At 45.1% G+C, this 11,979-nt stretch overlaps 1 long non-coding RNA gene across 1 annotated transcript; it reads right to left on the minus strand.

Moving 5' to 3' along the window:
• Positions 1 to 762: 762 nt before the first annotated feature.
• On the minus strand, positions 763 to 6,437 carry LOC119966973. Its single transcript, XR_005460887.1, has 2 exons — positions 4,585 to 6,437; positions 763 to 3,516 (listed from the first exon to the last, which is right to left on the minus strand). It is a non-coding gene; the product is annotated as an uncharacterized LOC119966973 (long non-coding RNA).
• Between the last annotated feature and the right edge of the window lie 5,542 nt (positions 6,438 to 11,979).

Below are 11,979 nucleotides of genomic sequence, written 5' to 3' on the forward strand. Positions count from 1 at the left end.
ACTATCGTGGAGGTGTTGTTGTTCATCCTTACTGATTGTGGTCTGTGGGTCAGGAAGCTGAGGATCCAGTTGCAGAGGGAGGAGCCAAGTCCTCGGTTTTGGAGTTTTGCCGAGTTTGGCTGGGATTATGGTGTTGAAGGCAGAGCTGTAGTCAATGAATAGGAGTCTGACGTAGGGAAGGGGGCCGGGGAATCATGTTCATATGTTCCGGGTGTATGAACGGTTGGGGAACTTTTGGGCGGCGGTGCTCTTGAACCCTATCAAAGTTTTTAGGAGTTGAGATGAAGCTGCACCCTATGGTGGCTATCTTTGGGGTGTCGCAGGTGCTGGAGGGGCCTTCGCCTCTCTGATTGCCCGGCGTCGGAGACTTTTGAATTAGAGGTTAGCTATGCCACCGGAGCTCACGGGATGGCTGGGGGATCTGTACAAATTTTTTAGGTTGGAGAAAATCAAATTTGCCTGAAGGGGGTCAGAGGTTTGGTGGAGGCCATTCATAGCTATTTTTGACAAGCTGTTTGAGCCGTTCTTTTTGAGGGGGGGAATTAGAAGGGGAAAAATGTACAAAATATGTACTTTGAATGGATGTTAATTTTTGAATGTATTTACAATAAAATATACTTAAAAAAATAGAGGGAGCGAGATGAGTGTATGCGCGAGGAGATAGAGGTGCATGTATCTGTTATGAGAATCAGTTTCCAGCATCATTCCTCCTGTTCAAAATGACAAACGCAAGACTCAATTGTGTTAAGGAGAACTTTTTCATTTTTACTAGATCACCCACTCTGAAAGTGGATACTGCTTCAGAGTTAATGTGAGAGGGCTATGCAACTAACCAATGTATTTGTGACTGTGTACCTCTTCCTGATTCCGAATATATGCATAGAATGAGAAAAAAAACTAGTTTACATTTCTGCGTTCAGACCTATTTTGTGGCATCTTGAGAATTCTTGTGGTTCCTCAATGCTTTGGAGTTCAGAAGAATGAGAGGAAACCTACAAAATTAATTCTGAAGGGCTTGGATCGCCCAGACGCTGAGAAACTTTCTGTTGTGCAGGGAGACTCTTTAATAAGGAGGTAAAGTCTCAGGATAGGGGCCAATCATTTAGGACTGAGATGAGGAGAAATGACTTCACACAAAGGGTTACAAATCTTCAAAATTCACTACCCAAGGATTGTGCATGCACCATCGTTGAATACATTGGAGACTGGGATAGACAAATATTTGGTCCCTCAGGGATGAAGGGATATGGGGAATGGGTGAGAAAGTGGAGTTGAAGTCCAAAGTCAGCAGTGATCGTATTGAATGGTGGTGTTAGTGCAATCGTCCATATGATCTCATCCTGTTCCTATTTAGAGTTCATGGTTAATGCTGGCCTAGCCAGTGATTTCCACATCTCCTTAATGAACAAAGAAAAAATTCCAGGTTTCAGCAACTGAATTAAAATTCCAGTCATCGGCGTTTGAAGCCATTTCCTAGAGTATTAGCTTGGATCTCTGGATAACTAGTCTAGTGAATTACCACAACACCATACTCTCCCCTTGGGTGGTAAAGATCATGGGCTTGGAAGGTAGTCAAAGGAGCCTCTAAACTAAAATTGCTGCAGTGCATCTTGCAGATGGTCCACACTGCTGCCACTGTACAGCAGTGGAGGAAGCGAATGTTTCAGATGGTAGATAGGGTGATTAAGTGGACTGCTTTGTCCTGCATGGTGTTATTGGAGTCTCACTCACCCAGGCAAGTGGAGAGGATTCCATCATGCTCCCGACATTTAACAAACGATCAGAAGTTAAGAGGTGATTTGGTTGAAGTTTTTGGGATTTTAAGCAGAACAGGTTAGTTGGACAGGTAGAAACTACTTCCACAACTAGGCTGATAATCTAGAAACCAGAGCCATAGCTTTCAGGAGTGAAATCTGGAAATACTTTAACACTGAAAGTGTGGAAGTTTGGAACTCTCCTGCAACTTGCAGTTGGTGTTCGATAAAAGTATAATTTGCAATTGATGGATTTTTGTTTGCCCCATTTTCCTCAACACCTTGGACTAAGGTAGGAATATTGAGTTAGGTTGCAGATGAGCAATGATCTCAGATGAGCTGAATGGCAATCAGGCTCAAGTGCCTAAACCCATCGCATTTCCCATATTCTTCCAAGTAATACTTGTAAAAGGTGGACATAGTTCTTCAATGGGTGAAATTATCAGTTCAGGATCACAGCCTGTAACACAATTTTCACATAAACAGGAGGTTCGAGGCATTCATAGTCCAAACCGGTTAATTATTATTTTTAATGCATTTGTACAAAACTCTTCCAAACATCAAAAAAATTATACAGAGTAATGATTTACAAATGGAAACCATGATACAGAGGTCGCTACAGAAGCACAGCAGAGAATCCCTACAGTGCAGATGATCATTTGGCCCATCGAGGTCTTCACTGAAAGAGCACCCTACTTCCCACTCTCCCACCTTCTCCCCGTAACCCCACCTAACCTGCACATCTGTGGATGGAAAACTGGAGCACCCGGAGGAAACCCACATGGACACAGGGGGAATGTGAAACTCCACACAGATAAGTCACCCAAGACTGGAATTGAACACAGGTCCCTGGCACTGTGACGCAGCAGTGCTAACCACTGTGCCACCGTAGCAGACTAGCTGTGCTACTCATTCAGAGACACGGGCAGAATGATGACTTAGATGATTGTCTAATAACCATCCCCAATTCTATTCTCAGGATCATGTGTGCTAAGGTACAGGTGCCATCATACCAAACTCATTTCACATTGTATTCTCAAAGTTTAAAAACACTGAAATGGCAGAAAAGCCTGCCCAGCATTTTACATTGTCATATTGTAAGGGTCCTTCCTGTTTATTCTCTTATTTCCCCTTTCTTTTATTTTGCTGTTGCACTTTTGATCTATGGATGATTGATGGACATCTCACTTTAAGGCAAGCAGCCTGTAAGAAGTCTGTACCTTCAATTCAAACAGAAGAATCCAGAAAGCTGTGCTGGTGTTGCAGGCTGGCAGGCATCAGAGAGGACTCGGTTTGATTGATTGGCTGGTGGTCAATGAATTGGCCCAAAAGGATGTGTTCTGCCTGGTAACGATTGATGGCGATTGGATCTGATCGACAGATATATTTTTTCAGAGTCCCAAGGCTCGAGTTTGGTTTCAGTTTAGATTTTGGCAGCTCACTGAAGAGATCCAACTACTCTCCCAAAAAAGATTCAGCTAATTGTCTCCAGAAGGCCACGGAGGGGGCTGATTCTCTCCCCAGTAAACCTTTTGGATTCTGTTTCCTGAGGCTGAAAGCAAAGTTTTGATGTGAAATAAAGTGTCTCTCCAGAAAGGTAGAAGCCGGAATGCGAACCTTGAACTGAAAGAAAAGTTGAATAGCAATAAGGTGTCTTACCAGAAATCCGTTGCTGTGAGTACTGCTTTTCTAAACCACCGGGATCCTGAATGAATGAATCTAGAAAGATGATCATTACAGGTTGCAAACCGAAGACTCTAATCTGCAAGTTGAAGTGTGCAAAAAGAATTACCATCTGAAGTAAAGACCCATCCTTTGACTTTCATCCTTATTATTTTCCACCCCTCTTGTCTGTGTAGGTAGAGTGTGGGACAGTTAAAATGGGTAGTAGATATGAGCTTGCCATTAACCAGCTGTATTTACTGCATATTTCATGATAGTTCTTGGTATAAATAAACAGTAATCCTGTTTACATTGACAAACCTGGTGACTAATTATTGGCAGCCAAGGACCAAAGACTTTGGGTATTTTTATAAGAATATTGGTTAATTCACTTGTGTTGCGGTTCCAGGGCACATACGGCTGAAATTCACCACCAGTCCAGGGTGTCACAATATCTTGGTGAGCCAGATTTGCCATTACTTGTTATGATGCATGATTCTGAGCTATGTGTCATGTGAAGGTGACAAGAACATTATCTTACACAAAGCACATAATTTTCTTCCCCTTAAGGTTGCAAATGCTGCTCCAGATCAGTTTGAAAAGCCTATATGTTAACTATTTATCACAAAAACACTGTTGTATCAGCCGGCATGCCAATGTAATGTAAGTGCTTGGCAGAGCAAGGGTTAATGTGTGTCTGGAGAATAGCATCGCCCAAGGTATAGAGTCACATGGTAATAGACTGGTAAAACACTCTAGAAAGAGCCAACTGCATGGCAGCAGCACCATGCATGTCAGTAAATGGGATCTGTACATAGTTAAAGACTATCAATAAATGGTTCATGTTTAGACATGCAAGTCTCAAGATCTTGTTAATAAACGAAGCATGACACCCACAAATCAAATGTTATCAGTGATGGGTATAAAAGGTGGTAACAATGACTCCGAAACAGAATCCCAAGATGTAAAAAACTAAAAGGAGCTGGAGACTGACTGGACAGGCATGCGCCCAAGAAGAAAAACTGAAGAAACAGCTGAAGAAACTTCACTACAGACTCGAGTTGAGGAATCCACCAGAGCAGAGGTCCATGGCAAGTTCATAAGTGACGCAGCATAAAGAAACCTGGTCAGTTTACAACACAGAATTTAAAAAAAAAGCTGTACCTACATTATAGAATAGATGGTAGTCCCAGAGGCTCAGCAAATCGTAGAAAGTGGGAGACAGCTTGCAAGTAAAAGTTAAGGACTACCAATAAATAGTTCATGTTTAAACATACAAGTCTGAAGATCTCATCAAGCAGGAATTCATAACATCACAGGCACCAGGGTTTACGGTGGGTATGGGAGCAGGCGGAGTTTAAAGTACTTCAACTAGAACAAGGTCTCCGTCACATCCATTATAATTTGTGATTGACTTTTACTCTTTCCTTTTTCAAAGCATTTCAGAAGGCATAACATGCTGGCCGTTTTTGGGGTAGGGGCACTTGATAGTGCCAAATGCTACCTTATGTAAATGTGACAAAAGATAGGTCACAAACGGAGTCCACTGGTTACTTTTTGTGCTCCCATATTCTTTTTTGGGATGTAAGTATTGCAAGGCCAGAATTTGTTGCCCATCCTCAGCTTGAACTGGGAAGCTCGCTGAGCCTTTTCATAGGGCAGTTAAGAGTCAACACTGTTGTGGGTCTGGAGTCACATGTAGGTCATAAAGATGAGGACGGCGGATTTCCTTCCTGAAGGACATTAGTGACCAGATAGGTTTTTACAACAACCGATACTAGTCATCCTGGTCACCACTACTGAGACGAGCTTTAATATTTAGATTTATTAATTTCCATTCCCAACCTGCCATGATAGTACAGTATTTGAATCAGAGAATTAGCCTGGGTTGCTGGATTATTAGACTTCAGGAAGTTTTCATGTAATTACAGTTGCATAAGTTATAGATTTCCCACAACCTGACAGGCTCCAGCACAATAATGGTCTGAACTTTAACAATTGGCTCACAGAAATCACACAGAAAAACTGTCAGCAGGAAAAGCAGTTTGTGATGCTGAAAGGCGTTTTGCATTGAGGTTTAGCAGCAGTTACTCTTCTTGCCATTAACATGGAACAGATACAAGCACTGACATCACCAGTGGATGTTATGGCACAATGGAATAATCAAACAGATGGTTCATTGAATAATTAATAGACAGGATTTCTATTTTACCTGGTAGAGAAAGGTTGAGCATTGCAGCTTAGGTGGAGGTTGTTTATTGAGATTTGATAGGATCTAGGGTTGTTTAAGTGGGATAGAGGCTGAATTCTCCCATTTATTTAGCATCCTGATACAAAGATATGCTGTCATTGGACGCAGTATAGATAAGGCTCACTGGGTTGATCCTGGGCATGAAGGGATTTTCTTATAAGAGATTGAGCCTGTACTCACTGGAGTTTAGAAGAATGAGAGGCAACCTTATTGAGACAAAGTATTCTCAGGCGGCTTGACAGGGTAAATGCTGAGAGGTTGCTTCCCCTTGGAGGAAAGTCCAGGACCAGAAGACAATCTGAGAGTAAGAAGTCACCCATTTAAAATGCTGAGGAGGAATTTCTTCTCTCAGATGGTAGAATTCTTTACCGCAGAGAGCTGTAATGGGAGGGATGTCAAATATGTTCACGGCTGAGATAAGACAAATTTTATATCCGTGAGGTAATTGAGAGGGTTATGGGGACAAGGAAAGTGGAGTTGAGAATTATATAGCAGATTAGTCATAATCTCATGAATGGAGGTGTAGACTTGAGGGGCCGAATGGCCTACTTCTACATCTTGTTTTTAAAGTATTGTTTATTTCTGAAGTATGCTGTCAAAGTGTATGCTGTAGTTGCAAAGATTCTTGTAGTTAGAAAGATACTTGCAATACAAAGCAAATACGGTAAATGCGGGAAATGGAAAAGAATCATAGAATTTACAGTGCAGGGGGGGGGCCATTTGGCCCATCGAGTCTGCACCGGCCCTTGGAAAGAGCACCCTACCCAAGCCTCCACCCTATCACCCTTAACCCAGCAACCTCACCTCACCTTTTTGGACACCAAGGGCATTTAGTGGCCAATTCACCTAACCCGCACATCTTTGGACTGTGGGAGAAACTGTAGAACCCGGAGGAAACCCACGCAGACACAGGGAGAACGTGCAGACTCTGCACAGACAGTTACCCAAGCCAGGAATCGAACCTGGGACCCTGGAGCTGTGAAGCAACTGTGGCTAACCACGATGTTCTGTGCTGCCCCCATAACCTTGTTGCAGTTGAAATGGAACTTACAATGACTGTGTATTTGCATTTCTCCCAGTGGTCTGCGTGGGTTTCGCCCTCACAACCAAAGATGTGCAGTGTAGGTGGATTGGCCATGCTAAATTGCCCCTTAATGGGAAAAAATTAATTGGGTACTCTAAATTTAATTTAAAAAAAAGAACTTACAATGAATGCATCTTATATAGTTATACACAGGTAATTTCTACACAATCAACACCCCACCAAACACCTATCAAGGAAAAGTGGTAATTCCTACTATTGATGTGATGCCAATCATGACTACTAAAGCGAGGTTGTAGTACAACTGAAGGCTTTAATAAGCTAGACGTGTTCCCCCAGCAGCTCAGGTACAGAAAGGAAGCTGCTGGGGTGGCACGGGATCTTATACCTCGCCTTGCAGGGCGGAGCTACCATACAGGCTCGACCAATAGAAAGCATACATTATCTACCTAGTGTTCCAGCATTACTAGATACCATAACACCTCTACACAGACTACCACATTCACCGCCTGTTAAAAAAAAAGTCCGGCAGGGGTGGTGGCTTGGTAGTACAACATGGTACAAGTTATGGTTATGGAGGTACCGTAATGGTCTCCGTACAGCGTTTTGCCTTATTATCGTAACATTACAATTTTACAATTAACTATATACACGTTAAAATGAAGCATTAGTCGATCGGGGGCCCTGGTTGTCCTCTGTGATCGGCGAAGCTTCGGTGGTGACTGCGGTGGAGGTTTGGGTGTCTGTGACTCCGGGAGCGGTGGTTTCGATCTCTGTGGCAGCTTCAACACCCCTAGATAGCGCTGGTGGGGGACTGATTGACCTGGGAAGGAAGCGTCTGTGGGGTGCGCGGTGGGCCTAGACAGGGGGCCGGCGGAAGAACTGATCCTCTTGGGAAGGGGGCAGTTGTCAGGTGCACCGGTGGTATGGGGGGTGGGACTCGTGGCGGGGATCCGGCGGAGCGCCAGGTCTCGTAGGGAGACCATGTCTTGTCGGCCATCAGGGTACGCCACGTAGGCATGCTGGGGGTTAGCGTGGAGAAGATGGATCCTCTCGACCAACGGGTCCGACTTGTGCGCCCGCACGTGTTTTCGGAGAAGGATGGGTCCGGGGCTGCCAACCAGGTCGGGAGCGAGGTCCCAGTGGAGGACGTCCTGGGGAAAACAAGGAGACGTTCGTGAGGTGTTTGGTTGGTCGTGGTACAGAGCAGGGACCGGATGGAGTGGAGGGCATCCGGGAGGACTTCCTGCCAGCGGGAGACGGGGAGATTCTGGACCGTAGGGCCAGTAGGATGGTCTTCCAGACCGTTCCGTTCTCCCTCTCTACCTGTCCGTTACCCCGGGGGTTGTAACTGGCCGTCCTGCTCGAGGCAATGCCCTTGCTGAGCAGGAAGTGACGCAGTTCGTCGATCATAAAGGAAGACCCCCTATCACTTTGTATGTAAGCGGGGAACCCGAACAGTGTAAAGATGCTATGGAGGGCTTTGATGACAATGGTTGCGGTCATGTCGGGGCAGGGGATGGCGATGGGAATCGGGAGTACTTGTCAATCACGTTCAGGAAGTACGTGTTGCGGTCGGTAGAAGGGAGGGGACCTTTGAAGTCCATGCTGAGTGTTCAAAGGGACGGGAAGCCTTATCAGGTGCGCTTTCTCTGGCCGGTAGAAGTGCGGCTTGCACTCTGCGCAGATTTGGCAATTCCTGGTGGCTGTCCTGACCTCCTCGATGGAATAGGGCAGGTTGCGGGTCTTGACAAAATGGAAGAAGCGAATGACCCGCAGGTGCAGAGGTCCTCGTGGAGGGCTCGGAGGCCGTCCACTTGAGCGTTGGCACGTGCCGCGGGACAGGGCATCAGAAGGTTTGTTTAGCTTCCCGGGACGATACAAGATCTCGCAGTTATAGATGGAGAGTTCGATCCTCCACCGCAAGATCTTATCCTTTTATATCTTGCCCCGTTGTGCATTATCGAACGTGAAGGCGACCGACCGTTGGGTCAGTGAGGAGAGTGAATCTCCTGCAGGCCAGGTAATGCCTCCAATGGCGCACAGCTTGTACTATGGCCTGGGCCTCCTTTTCGACTGAGGAGTGGCGGATTTCTGAAGCATTGAGGGGACGTGAGAAGGCGGCCACGGGTCTGCCCGCTTGGTTGAGGGTGGTCGCCAGAGCTACGTCGGACGCGTCGCTCTCAACCTGGAAGGGGAGCGACTCGTCGATGGCATGCATCGTTGCCGTTGCAATATCCGCTTTGATGCGGCTGAAGGCCTGGCGGGCCTCTATCGACAGGGGAAAGACTGTGGATTGGATCAGAGACAGGCCTTGCCTGCATAGTTGGGGACCTACTGGGCGTAGTAAGAAAAAAAATCTAGGCAGCGTTCGGGGCTTTGGAGCAGTGAGGGAGGGGAACCTCCATAAGGGGGGTGCATGCATTCAGGGTCGGGGCCTATAATTCCATTTCGCACTATGTAGCCGAGGATGGCTAGGCGGTCGGTGCTAAACACGCATTTATTCTTCTCAATCGTAAGGGGAATAGACAGGCGATTCTGCGGACGCAATCGAGATTCCAGGATGGTATGTTGCCTCCCTGGTGCAAGGGTCAAGGATGTCTCGGAGTGGCTGCAGGACATTCTGGAGGGGGGGGTGAACAGCCAGCTGTCGTGGTGCACATAGGCACCAATGATATAGGTAAAAAAACGGGATGAGGTCCTACAAGCTGAATTCAGGGAGTTAGGAGTTAAACTAAAAAGTAGGACCTCAAAGGTAGTAATCTCAGGATAGATAGGATGAATGCGTGGCTCGAGAGATGGTGCAAGAGGGAGGGATTCAAATTCCTGGGGCATTGGAACCGGTTCTGGGGGAGGTGGGACCAGTACAAACGGACGGTCTGCACCTGGGCAGGACTGGAACCGATGTCCTGGGGGGGTGCTTGCGAGAGTTGTTGGGGAGGGTTTAACTAATGTGGCAGGGGGATGGGAACCAATGCAGGAAGTTGAAAGGTAAGTTAAAACAGGGGCAAAGCAAAGGAAGTAAGGGGGAAAGTATAAGGCAGAGGAAGCCAAAGTCAAAAATCAAAAAAGGGTGACAGTACAAGGTACAGTGACTGAGAGGGGCTCAGTGAATAGGCCCAGTAATATTAAAAGGAATAAAACTGGAGATGTTTAAGATTCAAAACAGAGGTAAAAAAACCAACTAAGTGTACTTTTACCTGAATGCTCATAGTATTCGGAATAAAGTAAATGAGTTGATGGCGCAAATCATCGTGAATGACTATGAATTTAGTGGCCATTACGAAACATGGTTAAAGGATGGTCACGACTGGAGTTAAATATCCGAGGGTATCAAACTATTCGGAAGGACAGAGTGGATGGTAAGGGAGGTGGTGTTGCTCTGTTATTTAAGGATGACATCCGGGCAATAGTAAGGGATGACATCGGTGCTATGGAGGATAAGGTGGAATCCATTTGGTTGGAAATCAGGAATAGTTAGGTGAAAAAGTCACTGATAGGAGTAGTCTATAGGCCACCAAATAACGATATGGTGGGCATGCAATAAACAAAGGAATAACTATGCATGTAGAAATGGTACAGCAGTTAGCATGGGGGATTTTAATCTACATGCCGACTGGTTTAACCAAGTTGCTCAAGGCAGCCTTGAGGAGGAGTTTATAGAATGTATCCGCAATAGTTTCCTAGAACAGTATGTAATGGAACTTACGAGGGAACAAGCGGTCCTAGATCTTGTCCTGTGTAATGAGACAGGATTGATTCATGATCTCATAGTTAGGGATCCTCTCGGAAGGAGCAATCACAATATGGTGGAATTTAAAATACAGATGGAGGGTGAGAAGGTAAAATCAAATACAAGTGTTTTGTGCTTAAACAAAGGAGATTATAATGGGATGAGAGAAGAACTAGCTAAGGTAGACTGGGAGCAAAGACTTTATGGTGGAACAGTTGAGGAACAGTGGAGAACCTTCCAAGCGATTTTTCAGTGCTCAGCAAAGGTTTATACCAACAAAAAGGATGGTAGAAAGAGGGACAATTGACCGTGGATATCTAAGGAAATAAGGGAGAGTATCAAATTGAAGGAAAAAGCATACAAAGTGGCTAAGATTAGTGGAAGACTAGAGGACTGGGAAATCTTTAGGGGGGCAACAGAAAGCTACTAAAAAAGCTATAAAGAGTACGGTAGATTATGAGAGTAAATGTGCTCAGAATATAAAAACAGACAGTAAAAGTTTCTACAAATATATAAAACAAAAAAGAGTGGCTCAGGTAAATATTGGTCCTTTAAAGGATGAGAAGGGAGTTTTAATAATGGGAGATGAGGAAATGGTTGAGGAACTGAACAGGTTTTTTGGGTCGGTCTTTACAGTGGAAGACACAAATAACATGCCAGTGACTGATAGAAATGGGGCTATGACAGGTGAGGACCTTGAGAGGATTGTTATCACTAAGGAGGTAGTGATGGGCAAGCTAATGGGGTTAAAGGTGGATAAGTCTCCTGGCCCTGATGGAATGTATCCAAGTGCTAAAAGAGATGGCTAGGGAAATTGCAAATGCACTCGTGATAATTTACCAAAATTCACTAGACTGTGGTTTGGTCCCGGTGGATTGGAAATTAGCAAACGTAACACCACTGTTTAAAAAAAGAGGTAGGCAGAGAGCGGGTAATTATAGGCCAGTGAGCTTAACTTCAGTAGTAGGGAAGATGCTGGAATCTATCATCAAGTAAGAACTAGCGAGGCATCTGGATAGAAATTGTCCCATTGGGCAGACGCAGCATGGGTTCATAAAGGGCAGGTCGTGCCTAACTAATTTAGTGGGATTTTTTGAGGACATTACCAGTGCAGTAGATAACGGGGAGCCAATGGATGTGGAATATCTGGATTTCCAGAAAGCCTTTGACAAGGTGCCACACAAAAGGTTGCTGCATAAGATAAAGATGCATGGCATTAAGGGCAAAGTAGTAGCATGGATAGAGGATTGGTTAATTAATAGAAAGCAAAGAGTTGGGATTAATGGGTGTTTCTCTGGTTGGCAATCAGTAGCTAGTGGTGTCCCTCAGGGATCCGTGTTGGGCCCACAATTGTTCACAATTTACATAGATGATTTGGAGTTGGGGACCAAGGGCAATGTGTCCAAATTTGCAGATGACACTAAGATGAGTGGTAAAGCGAAAAGTGCAGAGGATACTGGAAGTCTGCAGAGGGATTTGGATAGGTTAAATGAATGGGCTAGGGTCTGGCAGATGGAATACAACGTTGACAAATGTG

Source organism: Scyliorhinus canicula, chromosome 6, assembly GCF_902713615.1.
Source record: "Scyliorhinus canicula chromosome 6, sScyCan1.1, whole genome shotgun sequence".
Lineage (NCBI taxonomy): Eukaryota > Metazoa > Chordata > Chondrichthyes > Carcharhiniformes > Scyliorhinidae > Scyliorhinus > Scyliorhinus canicula.